The 27,203-nt window shown below is 34.8% G+C and overlaps 1 long non-coding RNA gene and 1 pseudogene across 1 annotated transcript in view; both read left to right on the top strand.

The window, feature by feature from the left end:
• Positions 1-15,744, top strand: part of LOC141501741 (uncharacterized) — a 110,548-nt gene extending 94,804 nt beyond the window's left edge. The window contains exon 3 of the long non-coding RNA XR_012472299.1: positions 15,527-15,744. This is a non-coding gene — a long non-coding RNA (uncharacterized LOC141501741). The remainder of the gene's footprint in view (positions 1-15,526) is intronic.
• Positions 6,260-7,588, top strand: LOC141513943 (large ribosomal subunit protein eL24-like; annotated as a pseudogene).
• Positions 15,745-27,203: the final 11,459 nt, after the last annotated feature.

Raw genomic sequence — 27,203 nt, 5'->3', positions numbered from 1 at the left:
AACTTTTCCACATGGACAAACCATTTTGTAAAAAGAAGGCTCTCTCATTGACTTCAAAGGAATTCAAAATATCTAATCCATATCCTCCCTATCTCTCTCAACTCAGCTCCTTCACCCTCAGCATCTGGTGATAGAGCATTCTTTATGGGAAAAGAAAAAGGTTTTCCCCTCTATGGTTATGTGACTTGAAAATAGGACTTTGGATATTGGTCTACACATCTGTGTTTATTCTTTTCCATTCTTGGGAAAGTATATCCTTGTGTATTTTAACTAGAGTTGGTATCAGCACCCAATTTTGGAAAGTACAAAGGATCCATTTGTTTTAAAGAATATGGAGTTTTTCACCCAGTCTAGTAACAATGTCCTAAAGATCAAAGAATGACCTTCAGGACACCACACCCCAGTGGAAAATTAGACAAAAACTCATCCAGAAGTATATATATATATATATATATATATATATATATATATATATATATATACTTAACTATGTCCAATCCAGAGTCAACGTGCTATAGGGAGATTATACCCATGATGTGTTTTAAAAAATGTTTTTTATTCTTCTTATATTTTTAAAGTAAATATACCTTTATAATAGTTAATGGATGGTAAGTGGCTAAATGGAATTGGAGCATTCATTCTTGTCACCTAATAGGGAAAATTCATCTGGTTGTGGCTCAAGATGATGAAAATAATAAAAAGATACCCTCAAACCACTTAGGGAAACAACTCCTTAGGAATAATAGTACCCTGGTTGTAAGACCATAAACTAGAATATACAAGATACATCCCCTCCAGTTTTCTTTCCAAATATAAATACATATAGATAGGGCTTTCTTAAAGGTTAAATACAATTTTAAAATGTTTTGGAAGAGAATTAAAATTCATTTTCTTTGGAAAATTTCAACTTATTTCTTTGTGGGGTTTTTTTGCTCTTTGGGGGGGGGTTAATGGGGTTAAGTAACCTACCCAAAGTCACACAACTAGGTAATCATTAAGTTTCTGATATCAGATTTGAACTCAGGTCCTCCTAACTTCAGGGCCAGTGCTCTATCCACTGTGCAACCTAGCTGTTCCCATATAATTTCTGTTATTTCTTTTTTTGCAAGGCAAATGGGGTTAAGTGACTTGCCCAGGACCACACAGCTAGGTAATTATTGAATGTCTGAGTCCGGATTTGAACTCAGGTACTCCTGACTCTAGGGCCGGTGCTCTATCCACTGGCCACCTAGCTGCCCCAATTTCTGTTACATCTTGAGATGAATAGGTTCATATTTCAATGCTACAAACTCATGATCCCTAATTAATATTTTAGAATAATGTACCTGGTAAAGAGACCTTCACTCAGACCCTGAATTTTTTTGATTATTGAAGGATATGTGGAAATATGTGTATGCCATGAGGCAAGGTCAAGAACTTCAGCTAGCGTTGAAAGAACCAGAGGATTGCCACTTAAATGAGTTGGTTTCCTTTAACATAGATAATCAAAACATTTCACTGGATCTGATTTGGGTTCATTCCTGATGCCTCAGGCAATGAGTGAGAATCACCTGAGGGAAATGAAAAATTGTTGAACACTTGAAGAGCAAAATAGAGCTTTTTGCTGAATGTTTATCTAGAGTAAACCTACAGGATGAAATTCAACTTCATGTAATTATGAATCAGATAGTTCTGCTGTATGTGTGTGTGTGTGTGTGTGTGTGTGTGTGTGTGTGTGTGTTTTAAAGACTCTGGGTTCATTGATTTAGAAAACGTGTTTCTGGTAGAAATGAAGTTCTAGTCAGCTGAGCTGGCTGCTTTGTGAGCCCAGCATGTGCTTTACATTTTAAGTGCACTTCCCTCAAATTTATAATTCTTCATAGCTAGCGGCTCTAAGGCTGGGTTTAGCTTCTAAATCCAAGCTCCAGATCTATGTGTTTAACCTGTGTGTTTAATTAGCAATTTGACTTGACCTGCTAATTTCACTGTGTTTGAAGGCATTACAAGGAGGATTGAATACAAGGTGCTATAGTAGGGCTCTTTTATTTGAATTAGTGGAAATACTTATGGTATTAAAAAAAAAAAACTTGAACACTGGAAGAAAACTAGCATACATATCCAAGTTTTTACAATTTTACAAAATAATTTCATCTCCAACTTTCAATATTTGTTGTGATCACTGATGATAAAATACATAGACCATTGCATTTCAATAAAAATTAGATCTAGATTTTAATCCTAATTCCATAAAATCTGATTCAATAAATATTTATTAAGAGTGGAGGAGTGATTAGACAATAGGATAAACTGAGTCAAGATGATTAAGTTTCAAGTTCTGTGTCTGACATATATTATATGTGTGAACATGGGCAATATCTCTTAGCCTCTCCTTGCCCCAGGCATTTTTCCAAAACCATAAATACAAAAGAGTGGAAGAGTTATATGGGTACAAGGTATTTTCAAAATTGGAGCTCACCTGTAAAATCACTATAAGACTACTTACACACAGGGAACATTAATGTATCCAGAATAAACAGGGAAGTGGTTAAATGGGAATCAAAAAATTTTTGTATCAATTTTCTCTGATAAGGATTTGGTATCTATGATATATAACATTTAATAAAGAAGACTAAAGTCATTGTTCTCAACTTTTTTCAAACTATTCAAGAGTAGAACTGCAAATATTAAAAACCACATGAAATGGGGCAGCTAGGTGGAGCGGTGGATAGAGCACTGGCCCTGGAGTCAGGAGTATCTGAGTTCAAATCAGGACTCAGACATTTAATAATTACCTAGCTGTGTGGCCTTGGACAAGCCACTTAACCCCATTGCCTTGCAAAAGCTTAAAAAAAAACACATATGAAAAAAGTTCTAAATCATTACTAAAAAGAGAAATGGACATCAAAACAACCCTGAGGTTTCATGTCATATCTTGCAAATTGGAAACAATGACAAAAAAATAGCTACAGTTAATGTTGAAGGGGTTGTGGGAAGGTGGATAAACTATTTGTTGACAGAGCTGTGAAGTGATGCCACCTTTTTTGGAAAGCAATTTGGAAAGCAAAAAAAGTGATTAAAATATACATTAAGATATAAATTAAAATATAACTAGAGACTCCATTATAGGGCTTATAGATGAAGAAAGCCATCTGTAAGGGGAAAAAAAATCTCCAAACACTTAAAAGTGGTTATAGAAGCATTTTTAATTTTTTTAAATTTTTATTTAAGGCAATGGAGTTAAGTGACTTGCCCAAGGTCACGCAGTTAGGCAATTATTAAGTGTCTGTGGTCACATTTGAACTCAGGTCCCCCTGACTTCAGAGTTGGTGCTCCATCCACCGCACCACCTAGCTGCCTCCCCAAAATAGAAGCAATTTTTGTGAAAGCATTTTCAGCTAAGACTTGAAAAAGAAGTAGATGACTACCAACTTGGGAATGGGTAAATAAATGATGATCCATGAATGTAATAATATATTATTCTATGATACATTGATGAATACAAAGAAACTTGGAAAGATATATGTAAATTAATGAAGAGCGAGGTGAACAGAGGAAAGAAAATAATATATGCACTGACAATAATGTCAATGGGAGCATCAACATACAAATCAAAACAAATGTAATAAAATTATAAAAATCAAATGGGACTCAAATGAAATGATTTGGGAAGTCATACTCTTACAAGAAGATATACTTTATCCCTTTGTGGAGGTGGGAGGTTCATAGTTATTACACAATACACAAGTTTTCAAAAGTTTTCACTGTATTGATCAGTTGTACTGTTTTTTTTTCCATCTAAAAACAGTACTTTCAGTTATATGGAATGTCATGGAGAGATACATGGTATTATTATTACATGGGATGTAAGAAACAAAATAACAATGAAAACTTACTTTGAAAATATATATATCTCCAAGATACTGTAAAAAGGTCAACATTCATGTTTTCAAGGAGATCAATTAATATAACTTTGTTAACTGAGACATTTTCCCCAAAGAAGTACGACATAAAGGATGACATAATGACTGCAAATTGCTATGAGAAATTTGAGGGCAAAGATCAACTAGGTCTTCTGAAAGCACAGGTATCTCAACTTCTCAAGAAGGTTCAGTTTTCTCCTCTGTTACCTTTGTATAATATCCATACTCCTATATATTTGGCATGTAATGTCCTTTACAATCGGACTCCAGTCTATCTTTCCAGGATGATTACCCATGACTTCCCCTTACATATCCCATGATCCATCTAAATCGGTTTATTTGAGGTTCTCTTCATATGACATTCCATTTAATAATAATAATGGTAATAATACAAACACAAAAATAAATAGATAACAAGGTAAATAATAATGCCTGTGTTAAGAATTTCATAAACATTATTTTGTTTGATCATCATAACACCCCTTGGAGCAAGATACTATTATTATCCTCATTTCACAGTTCAGAAAACTGAGGAATACAGAGGTTAAGTAACTTGCTCAGTATCACACAGCTACTAAGGATCTGAGGCTGAATTAGAATTTAGAGTTCTCTGATTCAAGAATGCTGTATCCAAAGCTGCCATTTTCTTCCTGTGGATCTTTGCATCAAAGGTTCCTAAGTCTGGAAGGATCTTCCTCTCTTGCAACCTCATCTTAAACTTTCACACCTCAGTTCAAGTGCTACCCCTTTCAAGGGACTTGTCCCGGTCATTTCAGTGTTTTGAACCATTCTGTCACTCTTTGTATCCATCACCTTCCTTCCAAATGCATTGGAGTAGGGCGTCACACATCCAAAAATCTGCTATTTGTCTAAAAAAAAAGAGCATGGCCTATTGGTAAGAGTATTATAAGTTTGGATTCATTTAGGTGGCATTACTGAACCATTGTTCTTAGGAGCAGTTTATAAGTAGTTTGGCAAGGAATTTCACATTTTCAATTTCTAGGACACAATATGGAGATTGATATTTTAGTCTTGCTTTCATGGTTTTAAATGCTACCTTAACCTGAAAACTAACTTTTCCCTTCCTTCCCTCCCACCCCTTACCATTATCATTATTTTCCCCCCTCCTGCTTGGATGTTAACATTGCCTGCTTAAGTATACATAGTCCTTTTGAGTATAGACATTTAAGAAAATAATAGTTTGCTCATGTTGCCTGCAATGCACAATCATTTATGGACTGAAAACTAATAAAATGTCACAGCTGCTCACAATGTAATTTCTCAATGCCTTTAGCTTCTGTTTAGCTATTGTGAGTTCAATAGAATAGTGCCTGGATCTTTTTTCTTGTTTTGTTTTTGTTTTGTTTTTCCATGCACCTTGTTTTTGATAAGCTCTGGTTGCCATCTCCTCAAGGGCAAATATTTCATTTTTATATTTTCTATACTGCTTGTCAAGATGCTTGAATCATAGTAGGTATTTGATGTGTAGCTGTTAAAATAAATGAATTAAAAGAAAAAATGGTATAAAGATAGGAAAGAAAGCTCTTGAACTAAGAAAATCATTTTGGCCCCACAAGACAGTCACTTCCAAAGCATCAGTTCTATTCATTAATAGAAACTGGCTATTATTAAAAAATAAAATAAATAGGAATGTTGTCTCTTATAAGGATATTTGCTAATTTGGGCTGTAGTCCAAGGGTTATTCTCATAAGTTTTCTTGTAAGGTTGTCACTGCTTTATATGGGCCTCCTCTCTTACTTGGGGTTTTCACCCTTTCCTCAAATCTTCTGAGAAATTTCCAGGCTAGATATTTTTGATTTCCCATGCAGTCCTACTGATTGATACCTTCCTCTCTGTGATCTTTAAGGTAAGAAATCTATCAGATAGTGACACTCCATCCCTACCAAAGAACAGGAACTCCTAATGTTATTAGTTTTAGTTTTTGCAAACAATGAGGTTAAGTGGCTTGCCCAAGTCACCACAGCTAGGTAATTATTAAGTGACTGAGGTCGGATTTGAACTCAGGTACTCCTAACTCCAGGGCCAGTGCTCTATCCACTGTGCCACCAAGTCTCCTCCTAATGTCTTTTATGTCAAAGACTCTTTGACAGTGTCAAGTCCTGAAATAAATCAAACATGTTTAATGAAGGAAAATGTGCCTTTAATCAAGGTAAAAAAAAATTGCAAACTGGGGTCAACCACAAATGCAGAGAACAATGGATTTTCCAATCAGAAGACACATGAAAATGTTCTTATAATTTTAGGAGGAGAAGAGCAGGAGGTATGGGAATGAGCTGCTAGCCACCTGTAGCACTCCAAGCAAGGAAAACCACTTCATTTTGGTTGTTTTGCCCTTCATGCCATGAATCCCAATGGAAGGGATAAAGATATCAGGGTTACTTTGGCTTTCGTCTGACTCAAACTGACTTTGTTTACAAGAAGCCTGGGTGTTGCTCAACCTAAAGATCACTTTCTTAAATGTAGGAAAGGAAAGACATTTTTGAAATTCTGATCATTAAAACAGATAGTGGCTATACCAAGTGAATTGAATGAGACCCTGAAGTACTGCCCTCCCATCCACCACTCTCCCTGCAACTCTTTAGCCAAGAGGATAGAGAGGAATGATGCTGGCACAGAGAGGAGTCCCACAGGAGACAGGGCAAATGTTTGGCAAACCACCAGAAGTGATGTCAACCTAGCACATCCAATGATGGAAGAGGGCAGAGGCCACCCATGTATATAAGAATGCTTCCCAGAATCCTCTCTTTTTCTTCACTATCTTCTTGCTGCTGGCAAACATGAAGGTCCAATCCTATAGCTTCAGCCAGTACAAGATCTCCTCAGGGCACCAGAGGTGCTGAGCCTACAAGAATGGGAAGGTGTTCCAACTTTTGAGTGCAAACTTTGTGTCAAGATTTCTTTTGAATAGCAACCCTCCAAGGATCAATTGGGGGGGGGGGCTGTATAGAAGAAAGCACAAGGAGGGGCAGTCAAAGAGATTGAAAAGAAAAAAAACTATCTGGGCTATTAAATTTCAGAGGGCTGTCACTGGGGCTTCTCTTACTGATGTAATAGCCAAGAGGAACCAGAAGTTCAAAAAGCTCAAGGAAAGCAAACCATCAGAACTGCCACGGAAGCAAAAATGGCAAAGCAAGCAACTAAGAAGACAGCAGCATCTGCCTCTACAAGGGCAGCACCTAAAAAAAAAATGTGAAGCCTGTGAAAGTTTTTGCATCCCAAGTTGGTAAAAAGCATTAATTACTGTGTTAAGTAAAATAAAGTTTAAAGGAGGAAGTGGGTTGGAAAAAAATAAGGAGGGGGGTACTATGCAAAGTTACCAGCCTTACTTTTTCTTTCTGAACTATCTGGATCCAGTGGCCAGATATAGATAAGCATGACTGGAGATGATATGGATGCAGGAAGAGACCTTGACCTTTTATAATTACATCTTTCTCTTGTTATAGTTTTACTGAGACAATGCCCATCCAGAAATTAAGGTCAAGTAAGAGAGAGAGAAGAGGAATGTCAATTCCAAAAAAAAGGAGAAATTAAAACTGAGATCCATTAACCCCAAGAAATCTTACTAATTTAGGCAGAGCACCCACAAGTATAGGAAGAAATAATGAAACTTCTTCTTTGGACCTTGAGAGAGGGAGATGAATTACAAATAATGGACATAAATTTTATGGATGCAGATAATTTTGGCTCAGTATAAAGAAGGGTATTACTACAATGAGAGTAAATTCTTCTTTGGAAGCCTTCAAAATCATGCTGAATGACCATTTGCCTAGGATGTTGAAGAGAAGGCTCTTCCTTAGGTATGAGTTGAATTAGAAAATATCTTAAGTCCTTTCTAATTCTGAAATTCTAGAATCTCATGTAATGACCATTATATAATTACCATTGCAACCCCACATCTCCCAAACATAACTATGTTTTACCTATGTAGAAAACGCTTAAAGAAAAATATTTCCCCTAGTGGTGAAAAATAGCAACTGTTTTGCATTTTCTAGTCTTAAAAATAAATGCCTGTGGACACTGACAGGTAAAGTTACTTCACTGTGGTGTACAATAGTCAATGTTTGTTTGAGATAGGTCTTGAAGCTATCTTCCTAACCCATGGGCCACATCTTTATTATTTCAGCATGAATGCCTCTTCCGAGTCAATGTTTCAATGAATAGAAGAAAACTAAAGCACAAAAAGAAAAATTCCTATCACAGAAAAGCATATCTCTTCTCCTCTTAGGAAAGAAATAGAAGTATACTGGCCTGGAATCAGGCACATATGGTATTATATAACCAGTATTTTGTTTATTTTTTTTCTTAACTATACATCTTTGTTTCAAGGGAGGATTCCCTATAGGATAGAGTTGTTATTTGAGAAATGATAGTGATGGAAGGAGCTTTGTTGGGGGGGGAGAGAAGCAAATCCTTAAACCTTTTAAAAATAAAAAGAATTGGCAGTTGCATTCTGCCTGCTTTCACCCCACCTTTTCCAAAATAAAGAAGATAGGAGGCTTCAAGTACCTTTTGTCCCACAGGAAGCAAAACTATTCTTTCAAGTAGGTAATAAAATAAACTAGCAAGAGTTCTTCAAGACCCTTGGTTGATTAAATATGTGGTTCTGGATTTCTTTTTTTTCAGAATTTCTCTTTTTTATTGTCAAAAACTTTCATTCACCCCCATATGATAGTAGTAGTTGTACTAATAGTATCTTTTAACTAAGGGAAAAAGCAAAATGACATAAGGTTATTTTAATTTCAGGGCCACTTTTTTAAAAAAAATTATATTAGCAAGTATCTCTGGACATTTAGACATTTAAAGACCTATATAGTTTGGTTTCATCCTATCCATCTGCTTTACACCCTCTTCTGAGTTGTTTGGAGCCAATCAGGCAGGTATGTTTTGGAATCAGTTCTAACTGATGAAAGCTGATTGCTGCAGAAGGATTAGGGAAAGAAGTTATTACCAGCCTGGAAGGCTGAGGGACTAAAGGCTAATAAAAATAATAAATGATATTTATATTGCACTTCAAGATTTACAAAATTCTTCACATTCATTATCTCAATTGAGCCTCACAAACACCTCTGTAAACAGACCTATTTGCTTTTTTCCATATATGTTATTTTTTTCTCTTTCTGTTGAGAGATTCTACAGGCTGTTTCCTTGTTGTGTGTGGCCCAGGGACTGCCCCTTCTGAATTCTGACAAATTTTTGTCTTGCTGGAAATTGTGACATATATATATATATATATATATATATATATATATATATATGTATGTATATATTTTTCTTCTTGTCCTCTTCCCCTGTCTCCTTATTCTCTTGGGCCTTTCATGTAACAATAAAAGCCTTACCTCATGAGATAAATTGTCCCCATAATAAAGGCAAAAAAGACAATGCATTGTAGTAGATCAGAGATCAGCCTTACAATCTTAAAGAACTTTCAAAAGAGCCTCTGACATGTGCCTAAAGTTATGTGACCAGAGTAAATGATTTAATTTCTCAGTGAATCCTAGAAAACATTCTAAGACTAGAAGTTATAGACAACTATTGTGTACAAGAGCTTCTATACAAGTAATCCTCTAAAATAATGTCATTCCAGGTGTGGGCAGAAGATTTTTCTTATTCAAAATGAATGTCTATTTTTTACATTAATGACTGTTGCAATTCTGCAAAAAAAAAAAATTCCTTTTATATGCCAGCAAAGGTTTCACTGGAATAATTTAGACACCCAAGTCCAATGACATAGCTTCCAACATACAAAACTAAATGATTCAATCATATTTCAGATGATAGGCTCAATTTTAGTGATTTCTTATTGCTGCTATTGTTGCTGCCTACACCATTGCTTATTCTGTTTTCAGGGGACTCATTTTTTTTGCAAGATAGCATTTTTATTTAATTGCTACAATTTATAGGTTTATAGATTTACAAATGAAAGAAAGCTTATAATTTTTTTCTTTTTTTTTCGGTTTTTGCAAGGCAAAATGGGGTTAAGTGGCTTGCCCAAGGCCAGACAACTAGGTGTCTGAGGCCGGATTTGAACTCAGGTATGGCTGACTCCAGGGCTGGTGCTCAAACTACTGCACCACCTAGCCTCCCCTGAAGCTTAGAATTTTAGGTCAATTGTGAATAACCAAGAAAATAAGTGATTCTCTAAAGGATATACAAATGGTAATTGATGGAATCATAATTTGAACCCAAAACCCTCTGACTCCAAACTAATGCTCTTATCACTAGGTCACCCTTCTCTTTCCTATAGTAATCAATTACTTTGACATATCAGATATATGTGCTTTCATGGGAGTAGGATCTCCTTTCTCTGTCAAAATCATTACCCCCTCCAACTTAGTAAACAGCCTTTGAGAGTTGTCAGGGATGAAAAAAAATATTATCTCAAATCCAAATTATCAATGAACTTTTACAAGATTAGAAAGCTTTGTCATTAGAGGAGAGACCAATATTCTATCTTAGTTTCCTTACTCAAAATCTTTTCAGGTGTATAACATATTCCAAAATCCATTAGCGTTACTTTTACCAATTCAGTACCATGTCTTTATATAGATATCCATAGAGTCATTTGGGAAAAGCTAACCAACTACTGTGTTCTCTACTGGTCTATGCCTAAATGAAATAATTAGGTATCAGAGAAAGACAAATAGAAGTTACAATCAAAGTAAGAAGCTGATATTTTTTCTAAAATATTCATCATGCCTTTTTCTCTCCACCTTATCATAAGATCACTGAAATACCTTCTGGGGAAATAGAAAAATCTAGAAGGATGAATAGGAAATATTTCTAATATGACATTTTAAAGAATTTAAGAGACATAGTTTCTGGGTAGTCATTTTATTAATAATGCTAGAATTTCATTCATAAAAGAAGTCAGTGGTATTCTCATTGATGGTGACCCTCATGATGGTGGCTTCACAACTTATAGGCCTTTGAAAAAGTGCGTGAGGGTGTTAATCAACTCTAATTAGTTAACAATTATTGAGAAAAAAATATTACAATGCAATGTGAGTTCATTCCATTGAGGGTCTTAGGGGAGCAGTGATTTGGATCATCCAAGTCTTGGTCAGAGTCTTATTAAGGGGGCGGAGCCAAGATGGCTACAAGAAAGGATCAAGTCTTAGGCACTCTCTCATAAAACTCCTAAGCTAAGGACTCTAACTAAATTTTCAAGAGACAGAACCCATGGGGGAGCCAGTGAGGCAGTTCTCCTACTCAAGGTAACCTGGAAAAGAGCAGAAAGGCTCTGCTCCCCGGGGTCGGAGGGGTGGCCTGCCACAGGGGTGGCCTGCCAGAGTGAAAGAAATTCAGCCTCCCAGAGGCAGCCCCAGTGTGCTGGGAGCCACAGCTCACAGCAACGGGGGCGTCTCCTGAGCTACGCCCCGGGGAGCATGTGGGCACAAATTGGGGGAACAGCGGGGGCCTTCTGCCAGAGCCAGCATGTGGAGCCCAGCCCTCAGGGCACACAGCAAGCAGCATGGCCAGCACAGCCCAGATGCAGGAACAGAAGCAGGTGGAGCTGGTAAGCAGGAGCCCCCAGGGCATGAGCCCATTGAACCTAGGGAGGGGAGTGAAGAGAGAGAGACTCTGCAGAGCTCTGTCCTCTGCCCCTGGAACAGGACTCTGCGGCTCTGACCACATTCAGATCCTGATCGCAGTCTAGGCCCCCCCATAGAACAGCAGGGCCCCCCCACCTCAGCCCCATGGCAGAGGGAGGTGCATATGGTCATTCACAGACCAGGAGGGAGGACAGAGCCTCACACACTGAGACCCTTGTGGGAGTGTCCCAAAAGCTCAGGAAGCACCCCAAAAAACAGGCTTAGGCTGGGAAAATGAGCAAGCAGAGGAAAAAGAGGAACACCATTGAGAAATATTTTGCAAATGAGTGCAAGAAGGATCAAAACATTCAGTCTGAAGATGAGGAAGCACAAGCTCCTGCATCTAAAGACTCCAAGAAAAACAGAAATTGGGCTCAGGCTATGACAGAGCTCAAAAAAGACTTTGAAAATCACATGAGGGAGTTAGAAGAAAAACTGGGAAAAGAAAGGAGAGAGATGCAGGAAAAACATGAAAATGAAGTCAGCAGCTTAGTCAAGGAAATCCAAAAAAATGCTGAAGAAAATAGCATGCTAAAAATCAGCTTAGGTCAAATGGATAAAACACTTCAAAAAGTTATTGAGAAGAATGCTTTAAAAAGCAAAATTGGCCAGATGGAAACAAGAGATAAGAAAACTTTCTGAGGAGAACAAATCCTTCAGACAAAGAATAGAATTCAGGGAGATTGATGAATTTACCAGAAATCAGGAATCAATATTTCAAAACCAAAAAAAGAAAAATTAGAAGAAAATGTGAAATATCTCATTGAAAAAACAACTGATATGGAAAACAGATTTAGGAAAGATAATTTAAAAATTATTGGAATACCTTAAAGTCATGATCAGGAAAAGAGCCTTGACATCATTTTCAAAGAATCATTACAGAAAAATTGCCCTGATATTCTAGAAGCAGAGGGAAAAATAGAAATGGAGAGAATCCACCGACCCCCCCGAGAAAGAGATCCCAAAAAACCAACCCCTAGGAATGTTATAGCCAAGTTCCAGAACTCCTAAGTCAAAGAGAAAGTATTACAAGGAGCCCGAAGGACACAGTTCAAATATCATGGAGCTGCAGTCAGGATTACACAGGACTTAGCAGCAACTACATTGGAAGCTCGTAGGGCTTGGAATACAATATACCAGAAGGCAAAAGAGCTTAGAATGCAACCAAGAATTAACTACCCAGCAAGGCTGAATGTTCTCTTCCAGGGAAAAAGATGGACTTTCAATGAATCAGGGGAATTTCAAATGTTCCTGTTGGAATGGCCAGAGCTGAACAGAAGGTTTGATCTTCAGATACAGGACTAGGGTGAAGCATAGAGATTGGCGGAGAGGGGGGAAATATGAGGGACTTGATGATGAACTGCATGTATTCCTGTATAGAAAAATGACATTGATAATACTCATATGAACCTTCTCTCAGTTAATAGAGCAGGTAGAAAGAGCTTTTATAGTTGAAGCACAGGAGAAAGCTGAATTTGAAGATAAAATATGGTGTAAAAATGGAGTCAATAGAAAAAAAGGGAAATGTAATGGGAAAAAGAAAAAGGAGAGGGGGGAATAGGACAAGATATGGCATATATTAAGATTTTTCTTTATTACAATGAGCTATTGCAATGATATGGAAGGGGGAGGGCAAGGGGGAATGAGGGAAACTTCACTCTCATCAGAGGTGGTTAGGAGAGGAAACAGCATATATACTCAATGGGGTATAGACATCTGGAGTAAGAAGGAGACGGGGACAGGGGGAAGGGGGTGATATGAGTGATGGAGGAGTGGATGGACCATGGGGGGAGAGTGGTCAGATATAACACATTTTCTTTTTTACTTCTTGTAAGGGGCTGGGATTGGATGGCCTGTCCGGGACCATAGGGCCAGGTGGATGCTGGGCCTAAGGGGTGGTATGGGGGGCTTGGGGCCTCTTGGCCCTGAGCCGGGGATCTGTCTGCTGCTCCACTCAGCTACCCTACAGCAGAGTCAGAGTGAAAGGAGAGAGAAAATATAGTACATGGTAGTGGAGAAATACGAAAGGAGGGAGTTGTGAACAGCAATGGCAAAGGTGGAAAAATATGGAAGTAAATTTTGCCATGGACTTATCATAAAGAATGTGATCCACCCACGACAGAGTTCTTGGTGTTGGAACAAAGACTCAAGCACATTTTTATTATTATTATTATTTGGGGGGGGTGCAGGGCAAATGGGGCTGGGTGGCCTGCCCAGGGCCACATAGCAGAGTGATCATTGGATGTCTGAGACCAGATTTGGACCCAGGTGCTCCTGGCTCAAGGGCCAATGCTCTGGTTGCCACCCAGCCACTCCTACTATTATTACTATTTTATTTTGAGTTTTTTTCTTTCTTTTTTTTTTGGTTTTTGCAGTGCAGTGGGGTTCAGGTGGCTTGCATGTGACATGGCTGGGTGATTGTTGGGTGTATGGGACTGCATGTGGGCTTGGGTACTTGTGACTTCAGGGCTGGTGCTCTATCCATTGTGCCACCTGGTCATACCTACAATTATTACTATTATTTTTTTAATTTTAATGTTTTTCTCTCCCCTTTACTTTATCGCTCAAACAAGTCTATATTTATGAAGGGGAGGGGGTATTTCATTTACTCTTAAACAAGAACATTTTATTAATGTAAAAAAACATTATTTGTACAAAATGAGAATAAATATTAAATTAAAAAAGAGACTTATCAAAATATATATCAAAGAGAGAATCCACTTCTCTTCCAGAATTGTCAGAACAAACACAATGAACAGGAATTCACCAATGCTTTCAAGCTGATTGGGTAAATGATTTATTCATGATTTCCCTGCTCTTTGAATCTTTTTAGACAATAAAGTTTTGCTATAATCCTCCTTGGATCCCTGGTCTATATTCTTTTGTGAAATAAGTACTACACACATACACACACACACACACACACACACACACACACACACACACACACACAGATTTTATTAGGTAGCACCTAAAATTTTGTATGTGTCTATAAATTGGTGGGGAAAGGAGAAGATTCTACATAGCTTTCTGTTGAACAATGTGAAATTTAGAAAATATAATTTATCTTAAAACAATATGATACCTTTTCATCTATCAAAATAAGAAAACTTTGGAAGACATTTTTACATATTGTTCCTAACTAATATATAAAAGCAAGAAAGTTCATAAGTGATTTCATAAGAAATGTATTTCTGGCAAGTATCTGCATAGAAGATAAACTAGAATCAGCCAGGTACATTTTTGCTTTTGAGGGCTGTCACTCTTGGGCAGGTTTGCTCAGTGGCCTGGCACTCTTGAAATTGACCCTGTTTACTTTTTTGAAAGGTATCTTAACCTGTCAAAGAGGCAACTCTGCATCTCAAATCTTCCTGTCTCTTACATTGTAAAACTAAGGCAATACTTTAACAAGTAAAAAGAAATAAACCCCTCCCTTCCAGAGAACTCAGACCTTCATTTGTAAAATAAATGCATATCTGCAAATGGTTTTCCATCCCCAGCAAAAATAGTGATGTCAAAAAATTACAATTAATCAATGGAATGGGAAAATGAAGAGGACTTACAGTAGTCTACAATTCATCACTGACTACAGCTGGCTGACCATTTTTCCCATTCACTGCAATTTTAGGCTAATCTATATTTTAACTCTCAGAAATAACTTTTGTGATGTAATTTAATTTGAATTCCTTATCCAAAAAGCAGAGGGAAATAGCATGGAGTCAAAATTGAATATCTAATGCTTAGATTTGCAAATTGAATATTGTTCCTTTCAGTGAAGTCTTTAAGGTTAAATTATGGTTAGTGTTAATAGGAATGTGATTTTCCTACAACTTGCTGACTTAGCTCAACATAATGCATTCATATTGATATCAAAATATCATTAAGAGATTAATATAGTGTTGTGCAAAAAGTTGGATAGAATAGAATTATAAATACTACCAAAATGCATCTTAGATACCTGTCTCTTATTTTCATGTTCCTTTTAAAAGACTTTCCCTGTTTTCTTTTTCCTAGATCTTCTCACTATTACTACTCTTTGCACAATCTGAATTCTGGGTAAGGTGGCCTAAGAACTCTCTCCAGTGAATGATGGTCCTTCTGGCTCCAGACCTTTGCACAAGCTGCAACCACACTGTTTAAAGTGGAGGAGATGGAATTTGAGTTGGGGTTTCAAGAACCCTTTCTATGTGCCGAACACTGTATCTATAATAACAAAATTAAAATATTGTATGAGAAAGATTATTTGGGAGTGATTTTAATAATTTCAAATCAGATGTAACATAATATTTCTTTTTTATATATTTTATTTATTTGTTTTTCCAACTACATGCATGGGTAGTTTTTACCGATTTTTTTGCAAGGTTTTGAGTTTTGCAATTTTTCTCACTCCCTCCCTTCCCTCCCCCCTCCTCCAACAGAAAGCAATTAAATATAGACTCTATATTTATATCCATAGTAAACATAGATCCTTGTTGATCATGTTGTAAGAGAAAAATCACATCTAAATGAAAAAGAAACATTAGTAAAGAAAAAAAATGACATAATGCATAATCTTTTTTAAACATTGAAGATAATAAGCTTTGGTTTATAGTTCCCTCTCTGGATATGGACAATAGTTTTCCATTCCAAGTCTTTTAAAATTTTCTCTCATTATTGTACTGCTGAAATGAACAAGTCCATCAAAGTTGATCATTGGGGCAGCTAGGTGGCATAGTGAATAGAGTACAGGCCTTGGAGTCAGGAGTACCTGGGTTCAAATCCAGTCTCAAACACTTAATAATTACCTAGCTGTGTGGCCTTGGACAAACCACTTAACCCCATTTGCCTTGAAAAAAACCTAAAAAAAAAAAAGTTGATCATCACTCCATTTTGTTAGTATATATAATCTTCTGGTTCTGCTCATTTCAATTTATGCACATCAATTTCTGCAAGTCTTTCCAGACTTTTCTGAAATCCCATACCTAATGATTTTTTACAGAACAATAGCATTCTATCACATACATAGAACACAATTTGATCATTCGTTCCCCAATTGATGGGCATCCTCTCAATTTCCAATTATTTGCCACTTCAAAATGAACTGTTAGCATAATATTTCAAAGAAAATAAGGAAGTGTTTTGAAGATCTGAATCAGGAATCCTTTTATTAGGGTGTAGGAAATAAGTATTTCAAATATAGTTTGCTAGAAGAACTAACCCAGATCTTTAGTCACGTGACCTATCAATAAGAAAGAGGATTGAGTTTTTTGCAGTTAGTAAATATGAAGTACAGGATCCTGGATGCAAAAAAAAGAAAAAAATCAACACTGAAGTAACATGCTATACATTTCCTTACAGAGAGATAACACACTTATGTTCAATAATAAAAAATTTTATACTGACCAATTCCAAGAAAAGGTTTCTCTTTCTTCACACTGAGACCATTTCCTTTCTATCAGGAAGACAGTAATATTAATTATTGCTAGACTTCTAGAATGTAGTGGGTCATCCAAATTATTCATTTTAATTTGTTGTTTTATTACATAAATTATTCTCTTGTTTCTGCCTACTTTATTTTTCATGAGTTTACATTTATCTTTACAGATTTTCCTGAAACTGGCCTTTTATTAATCTCTTAATCACCAAATGTGATGACCTTTTCTCAACCCTCATCATACTTGACCTCGACAATATTTGGCACTGTTGACCAGTCTTTTAATGGGTACTGTCTTTTTTGGAATTGTTGTGATGCTGCTCTCTGTTGGTTCTCCTTTCACTTGATTTCTTATTTTTTCCTTTGCTATTTTATAGCTATACTCTCTTCCCTAAGAGCATAGACAGTAAATATAGAGAGGATAGAAGAAATATGTTTTTCTATCATCTCTATATTCTCTATCTATGCTCTTTTCTGAAGGCTTCATCAACTGTTATGAATTTAAATATCCTACTTATATGAGTGACTTGAAAATTCATATATCTAGTTCTAGTATATTTTCTGAACTCCAGTTATTCATTAGCAACTCCCTAGAGGAAATATTGAACATCTTTTGTCCCATAAGAATTTCATAATCAACATCTCGGAAAAAAAAAACTCACCATCTGTCCCGCAATACCTATCCCTCTTTTGAGTATTCCTATTTTCCTTAGACATCATCCAGGATGATGCTTACTCATTCCCCACATTTTCAATATTCTTCACCCCATATTCCAATTAGTGTCTGTTTCATTATTTCTACAAAATCTCGACCATCTCTTCTCTTATTCTGCTTGCATGACCACAGCATTAATTTGGGGCCTTATTACCTCTCACATAGATTATTCTAATAGCCTTCTAATTGATCTCCCTGCCTAAAGGGTCTTGCCTCTCTAATCCATCCTCCAGCCAGCTAGTCAACAAGCATTTATTAAGTAATTTCTTTGTGCCAGCAGACATTGTGAAAGACATTGAAAATGTAAGTAAAGGCAAAAACAAACAACTCCCCACAGCTCCCCACATCTACAAAAGTGATTATCCTTTATTCCTCTCTGTAAGAAAATCTAGTCATGTGTTACTACATCTATGTTCAAATTCAAATTCCTCTGAAATTTAAGGTTCTTCAGGATATGTTTCAATCTACTTTTCTGCACTTACTGTACATTACTCTATAGGGTCTGGGCAAACAGCCTTCCTGCTCTTCTCCACAGTTGATACTCCATCTCCTATCCATCTACCTGTGGAATCTGCATCCTCCTCAGCTTAGTTTCCTAGAATCATTTTTCCTAAATGTAACAATATCACTTCAGATTTAACATTTACCCAAAGGAATTCCTTACAAAATTTATGTCACCTTTTAAATAAGTTTTTTTTTCCTGAAACCTACTCTCAGTTTCAGGTAACTTCATAGCCCAAATTATCTTGTGCTCCTTATATATTTATTTGGCATAGATGTGCATGTTCTTTCCTCTGATAGAAGATGGGCACCTTGATACAAGGGGTTGATTGTATTTCTGGTTTTGTATCTCAAGCACCTGTCACATCAAGTACTTGATAAATACTTTTGAATTAGAGCATGGATGCTCAGAAAATATGACTTGTTCAAGCTCATATATGACAAATTCAGGACATGACCTCATTTCTTCAAGTTCAAATTCAACTATTTTTCCACTGTACTGTTCCTCCATTTTTAATAATTTTGCTATTGAAAGAATATTTTCTCAAACTGAAAAAACATTTATAAATTATTTTTCTTCTGAATTTAAACCCTACCTTTCAATGCCATAGATTGCAAGAATATTCATTCTTTCCTTAATTTTTCCCTCTTGAGAATCTTCATTCAACTCCCCCGCCCCATTTTCTGCTGGTTCTTTTTCTTTGGTCTATAAACCCACCAAGTTGTCCTAATTTTATTTTGAAAACATCTCATTTGATCTTGCTGCCTCCCAGATCTATACTTGTCCTATGGATTTCCTCACTGTCACTATCGTTTTTCAAAGATAGGCTCTGCAACTACTGCTTGTCTTTCCTCAGCAAATTCCTCCCCCAATCACTTCCATGCCAATGATACTCTACTGATACTTTTTAATATTACTGACAATTTTCCTAGTCTCAAATAAAAAGTCCATTTTTAAAAATTTTGACATGAAAACAATATAAAGGCTAACAGAATGCCTTCTGTGGGGGGTGGGGAAGGGAAGCAAGAATGGGGGAAATTGGAAAATTCAAAATAAATAAAATCTTTCTAAAAAATAACATAGCAAAAAATTATATACACTTTTTAAAAAAACCTTTATTATTGCCTTTGATTCTATTATCTACTTTCTCAAAATTCCCTTTTCCTTTGATTTCTTTAATATTATATTCTTCTAATTCTTCAAACCCTCTTTCTTTAAATTCCTTTCTCCTAGCCTCTAATTGTTACCCTTCACATGATATAGTCATTAACACTGTACTTTGTTTCCCCTGACCTCCACTGAAAACTTATATTTTATGACACATCTTCTAATTTTAACTCTTTATCCCAGTCTTCTCATTCATTGTAAAGAAGGCTAAGAGGTTAATGTCATTTGTGAAAGGTCACATAATCAAAATTTATCAGTGCTATAACTTGAATCCAGGTCATATTGATTCTAGTGCTGTCTATCCACTATGTAACACTATCTCTCATCGTGGCTGTGTAGTAATGAAAGCAAATTAAATAAGTATTTTTAAAAAGTTACTAAAATAATACATTTCATTCAAAAATATATGAATTTGTTTTGTTCCATCAAAAATCTGCCATCTCACACTTTAACTGAAAGTACAAATAAAGATTATTACCAACTTGTATATTCAGTCAAAATAACTTTACACATTGACCGTGTCCTAATATGTGTAATTCTGCATTCTGAATTTATTTTACTTTTATTTTATAATTTCAAGTAAATAATGAACAAAGTAGTGTAGGGAGCCCTAGCAGTTAGCATCACACCTATTTGTTTCTGGTTTCAAAATAGGAATTATTTCATTGAAATGTACTAGTTAAATAAAATCTCAGTTTCATTTAAATTTTCATTTTTCTTATTAATGATTTGAAGATTTTTCATGATATCTTTGATACTTTACACTTCTTTTGAAACTTTGTCCAACTACAAGGACTTAACTGATTAAAGCATGACTCAGTCTTACATGCTTGTGCAAATTCTCTATAGATTTGAAATACAAGACCACAACTAGTGAAACTTAATAATAAAGGTTTCTATAATTCATGGATTCTCATTTTATTTTAGCTGCATTTATATTATTATAAGAAAATTAAATTGCATAAAACTCAATTGGTAACAATGTCCTGATTTAATCTATTACTTTAATTTATCTCTTATCATGATTTCATCCTTTTCAGTCATAGATGTGAACTATTTAGAAATAAATAAATTGCTTGTCCACTTTGAACTTATTTTTGTTAAATTGTCTAAGATGTTGGACCATACTTTTTCATACAAACTGCTTTCCAGTTTTCCCAGTAGTTCTTGTTGAATGGAGTATTTCCCCATGTCATTTGTGTTCTTAGACTTACTGCTTGGTTCTAAATTTTATTTATCTAATCCATTTCAATGAAATAATTCCTATTTTGAAACCAAAATCAAATGGGTGTGATGCCAACTACTGATAATGCTAAGACTCCTTATTCTAATTTGTTCATTATTTCCTTGGAATTATAAGCTAAAAGGAAAATAGATTGAGAATGCAGAAAACCATATATTTTAACAAGAACAGTGTGTGTAAAGTTATTTTGATTGAATATACAAGTTGGTAATAGACTTTATTTTCTTCTTTCTGTTAAAATGTGAAATGACAGATTTTTGCTAAAAAACCAAAATATATATTTATATATTAAATAAAATGTATTATTCTAGTAACTCATTAAAATTCTTATTTAATTTGTTTTCATCAGTATATAGCCATGATAAGAGGCAGTGTTACATAGTGGATAGATCATTAGCAACTAGAGTCAAGATGAACTGAATTCAAGTTCTGGCACTGACAAATTTTGGTTATGTAACCTTATTTAACCAACCTCTTATGGTTCTTTATAATTCTCTAATTTGGAAAGGAAAATTGACAACTGATATTGACAGAAGGAACTTCTTCATTTGAGAGTTGCCTGTTTTGATAAAGTCTTAATTCCATTCCATATGCTTGTTCATTAATGATATTGCTCTATCATACTTTTTCTATACATTTATAATTCTCTAAGTCATAGTCTGGATATCAGATCATATTTTTCCCATAAAAGAACTTTGGCAGAGTGTGTTCCTATTCTTTTACTGAGAACAATTTCTATACATTGGTGATTAATCATGGTTTAAATATTGAATAAAATTCCTCTTTAAATCCATTGGAGGTTTTTGTTTTTAAACATGGTGTCCTTTTATGTCTTACTAAATTTATCTTTCTGATATTGGGATATATATTGACATATCTATATCAGTTTGTCTATATGGCTCATACTATATACTGATCTCTTGTGTATATGTATATGTATGTACATGTATGTGTATCTGCATTAAGTTTATTTCATATAATGTAAAATGAAATAGTGCCAATTATATGTATATATGTGTATATATACACATACACATGCACAAACACACACACACACACATATATATATATATATATATATATATACACATGTATATACACACATAAAAGTAGTGCTAGTTTTCTATGTCATGAGTTTGTAAAATGAGGAAGTAATAAGAATGGATTTGGGTTGCTTCTATATCCAGTACCTTTCATATTATGCTATATTGAAATAGAATAATTCAGTAGTAAGAAATCTCTATGGCACCTGGGAAATTGGGGTCAAAAATTACCTCTGCTAACATCTTACCTGTGAAATCTTGAGAAAGTCATTTTTATATCTTTGGCATTCAGTGTATTCAACTATAAAATGAGTGAGTTGGATCAGATCAAGCATTCCCAAACATCTTTTTTAAGTTGAGGAACTATTTGTCAATCCGGTAAATCCTATGGACCATTTCTAAGAATAATGTTTCTAAATTCATAAGACAAAAGTGAACTTCAGAGGATTCAAAAGGATGATGATGATGATGATGATAATGTTGATGATATCACTTAGTATTTATTCCCCTCTCCAATTGTTTTTCCAAAGTTTGCAGACTGCCTGAAATCTATTCATGGATTCCTTACATCTCCATGGATGCCAAGAATCCTGGATTAGATAATATTTAAATTTCTTCTAGCTCTTAATTTAATTCTCTGATACTAGGCACAAAAAACTTTCTCGAATAGATGAATATTTTTCATTATATTTCTGTTATTGCTGCTATTAGTAGTGAATAAAACTATGCAAACCTACCAAATGCATACATTGAGCTATGTTCAAATACATTCACTTTTACTGGATTAGATATCTCAGGCTAAATGAAATTTCAGTGAAATTTGATAAGAATTGCCTTTCTAAGTCTTATTTGAGCAGTAATTAAGCCAATTCCACATTTATATACCCCTAAAAGATCCCAGAAATCCTTATGCTTTTAAGTCTTTCGGCAATTGATATTTCAAGCAACCATGCCTTCTAAATCAAACTTTCAATTTCTCTCACATTATTAATGCAAAGATTATGCCACTGGGAAATGAATGAAGACATATGGTTGAGCTGAGTATTGTTTAGTCAGCTTTTTATAAGTATCTCTGGATTAAAGATGGCATCAGTTTTAAACCCTGAAGCACTGTGATAAAAATGGAAACCTTTGCACAGTAAATGTCCACTTTGCTGTATTTGCACCAAAATCTGTTGTTAGGACACATCTGCCTTTGATAACAGTTCTATTCTATGCTTTTTATCAGGCAAATAATTTTTCTCATTTTTACATAAATACTATACTTCCCATTATGTTCAAAAAGGGATGATAAATGTAGAGCTGAAAGCACCCTTGAAGCTCAACTAGTCCAATCTCCTTATTTTATAAATGAGGAAATTGATAACAAAGAAGCAGAAATTATCAAATACAAATCAAATTTTCTGCCTCCAAATACTCTATTTTTTACCTCATTTATTCTATAACATGTTGAGATCTTCAAAGGGCATTGTTTCAGTTTTGTTGTTTTCCTTGGATTGACAGCCACAGGTCACTTTTATACAGTTTGAATCAATAGGCATCGATTAAGCATTTACTATATATTCAGCATTATATGAAAATTATAATAAAATTAGAAAATCAAAGATGCAGATTTGCTTACCCAACAAACCTCAGGTCAATTTCCAACTACTTCCCAAACTTGAATTCAGAGTACTTTTTCTTTTCTCATGTACTCATAGTCTAACAACTTATATTTGTGTACATGTCTATCAGTCCAAACTCCATTCCAGATAGCTCATCATGATGTGGGTATTTCACTTGATTCTTAAAGGCAATGGCCATGAAAAATCAATTTGTACATGTTCTACCATATGGAAAGGATTCCAAACTGATTTTTTCATGGCCATTTCATTTAAGAATGAATGTATGAGTGAATGAATGAATGTGTATATCTTTACATATAGGCTCACACACATGTATATATATATATAGATAGATAGATAGATAGATAGATAGATAGATGCATATTCATATGTATAGATATGTATTTGTTTATAAGTACATGAGCTATAGGTACACACAGTTCATATGTATTTGCATTGTGTATTCCGTTCTTTACCTTATGAGATCCAGCCCAATCAAATAGAGAGAAATTCATCACCACAAGGCTAGGGTTCTTATTAGTGAATTATTCGGCTTTTACAATCCAGAAAACTAATAATAGTAATAGAGAACACTCTTTCTTTTGCACTTCTAGAGTGACAGTGTCATAGAGTCAGAAAATTGAGCAGTGGATGATGAGAATTACAATTTTCACCAGTAGTGTAGTGTAATTTCTGCAACAGGGAAAACTGAGTTTGGTGGAACTATGGCTCAGGACTTTTGAGCTGTACTGAACTAAACCAATTGGCAGTCAATACCAATCCTGGCACCAATATAGCGAGCCCCTTAGAGGAGGAAATCACTGAATAAAGAGGGCCAACCTGGCTCAGATCAGAAATGACCAGATCAAAGCTTCCACAGAGACCAATATTGACATAGGGCCTATGAAAGAGTGTTACACTCCTAAACTGCAGGAAATAGGGAGATCTAGCCTAAAACAAATGAACAAACAAAAGCCACACTGTTCTTAGTCTATCTAGAAATATCAGGTCAAGTGTAGCTACACTAAATTTGAAATCCTTATGCAATGACAAAGTAAATGACACACTGGTGAAGGAAATGAATTATATCAATCTTTATATTCTCACGATAAATAAAAATGAACTAGCAGAACCGAAGACTGAACAATAGAGAGGTTGTGTGTTGCAAAGGTATGTTTAGAAATATTAATCAAGGTGGAACCACAACATATTACCTCCTCTGTCAAATTTATGGGAAAATATAGATGAGAGTCATACTGGACAGGAAAGTATGGATGGTTGTGATCTCCATTATTGGAGTCATACCCATCGTGATGAATGTACATCTTTATAGTATCCTTGATGCACATGCTGATTCTTTTTCTCCTCTTGTTCTGTGAGCTATTTGAAGGATAATACTACGCCTTCCTCCCCCTTCCCATACACATATTTAATGTAATTGATGCTATATGTTATCTGCTTTATAAAAGAATCTAGAATTTTAAAACTTTAAATATGAAATATGAAACTAGCAATTATTAAGTATAAATAGATTGTTACTTTAAAAAGCACAAAATTTAAATTAAACAATTTTTACATCAACCTACCTTAGTCAAGGTCAGGAAAAGCACATAAATCAGTGTCTGTATTATAAAGCCAAATAAACAAGGTCATAATTATTAGCCCAGTTGATCCTAATTTCAGTGAAGCAATGAAGTCCATCTAATTCAGAGAATATTGATATCTTTAATTATTTCAGGAGAAATAATGATAGCTAGGATTCAATAGCACTTTTAAGTTTGCAAAGTATTTTACAAATTTAATATCACTTTATCCTCACAGAAACCCTAGCAAGTAGATGCTATTTTTTTTAGATTTTTTTTTTGCAAGGCAATGGGATTAAATGGCTTGCCCAAGGTCACACAGCTAAATAATTATTAAATGTCTGAGCCTGGAATTGAACTCAGATCCTTGTGACTCCAGGGCCAGTGCTCTAGCCACTGCATCACCTAGCTGCCCTATGTAGATGCTATTTTTATTCACATTTTAGAAATAAGGAAACATAAGAAGTGACTTGCTCACAGTCACATAGCAAGTAAGATTCTGAGACTTTCTAATTCAACCTTTTATCCTACCTAGCAATATACATATATATATATATATATATATATATATATATATATCATAACACAACATCAATATGCAACTTGATGTTGTTTTTGTGGGAAAAATCTGGATAGTTTCTTCAGAAGAAAAACCAAATTTATTCTTTGTAGTTTCTCCACTTTCTTCTTTTTTCACCCTAATATATTCTCTCTCTGATCCATATACTTCACTTGACTATGAGCTCCTTGAGGATAGGAGCTGTTTCTGTCCTTATTTTATCCTGGTATGAAGGTACTTGATAAGTAAGCACTTGATAAATATAAGTACTTAATCAATTTATTTTCTTGACAACTTTAACCTTTTTTGGAAAGGAACTGTCCAATGAATCTTCAGTTATATACTTAAGAAATCACATTTTATTAATTTTTTTTTACTAGCACACTAACTAGCAGTTTAGCCCAATTAAAAAGCAACTAACCAAAGTAGAGAAATATACTTGAAGATGAATCATTTAGAAGCAAATGACATCTTCAAGATGATTAACCAGTTCAGAAATTTAAAAAAAAATTTCTCAAAATTTAAAAAGATAGAACTATATTATTTTCTTCTTTGTATTGATTAAAAAGTATCCAGTCATTTCCATGTTTTTCATGCTGTTGTCTTCCCTGGAGTGTTAAAGGGTATAGTTCTTTTATTATCAGTCACATTTGGATTTTTCTGAGTGAAGAATATGAAATACCACCCATCACCCGTAGATCTGAAATCCAATGTAAGCATACCTAATTTTTGATGAGATGCTGAGTCCCGAGGTAAACATACTGCTAAAGCAGCTGTGGTTTCTGTGCAGACATAGTGCTGATCTGAAAAAAAAATCTATTACTCTGGTGGTCATAAATTATTTTCCTTTGGTATGCTTTTAGAAAATGTAGGTGGGAAGAACCTTTTTGAAAAGGTAAATTAGACTCTCTCTCTCTCTCTCTCTCTCTCTCTCTCTCTCTCTCTCTCTCTCTCTCTCTCTCTTTTCTCATCAATGTAGAATGATATTTAAGATTTCTGGGGCTGAACAAAATTCCACATAGATCTTAAAAAATGCATGACTTGATATAATTATATTCAGCAATATTTATTGAGCTTCAAAGATATGCTCAACTGTAGAAGACTGTGTGAAGGACTAGAATGTAAGGTCCCTCCTTGAAGTGTTTTATGATCTTATTGAACATATGAAATATTAAGTAATAATTGATTATAATATACCAGTAATAGATAATGATTTGTTATATAGTGGAATCATTGTCCCTCACAAATGCTGCATCATATTTTAGTTTCAGATTTCCACAGATAACAAACACAAGGTACGTTAAAACCCAAATGTACATGCATGTTAGAATTTTGCTCATAGCTTAGATAATTGCCAGTCTATCCAAATTAATATTTTTCTCATCACAATTCTTTTTTTTTATTTCCTTACATATCACTGGGACTATCCTAAATATTCTTTTCATTGCCAATTATTACTCTAAGCATAACATGATATGATGCCAAGCTACATTAAGGCATTTGTGTATTCTAAACAGGGACTGAAAATTGCATTTTCTAGACTTAATATTTGTACTCACGATTTATGATTAATTAGAAACTTCAAGTCTTTATGGTGCCAGGTATAACTTGATTTATCTTAAAAATAAATAAAAAAATACAAATAAATTAATATTAAGAACTTCATGGTATATAATATATGTACAGAATGTGTATGTATAGCATGTATGTATATAAAGCAAACTGAAAGAGTCCCTCATTGGCCATCTGAAATCCATGGTACATTCTAAGGCAGTTGCTTTTTTAGGATACCTCTAGCCATGTCCCTAATATCTATGGATTCAACATTTGTCCTATCTTTTTTTATTATATGTCAGGTTTCT

This window comes from Macrotis lagotis, chromosome 1 (genome assembly GCF_037893015.1).
Source record: "Macrotis lagotis isolate mMagLag1 chromosome 1, bilby.v1.9.chrom.fasta, whole genome shotgun sequence".
Taxonomy (NCBI): Eukaryota; Metazoa; Chordata; class Mammalia; order Peramelemorphia; family Peramelidae; genus Macrotis; species Macrotis lagotis.
Note: the sequence above shows the minus strand (reverse complement) of the source record. Positions and strands in the feature narration are given on the sequence as shown.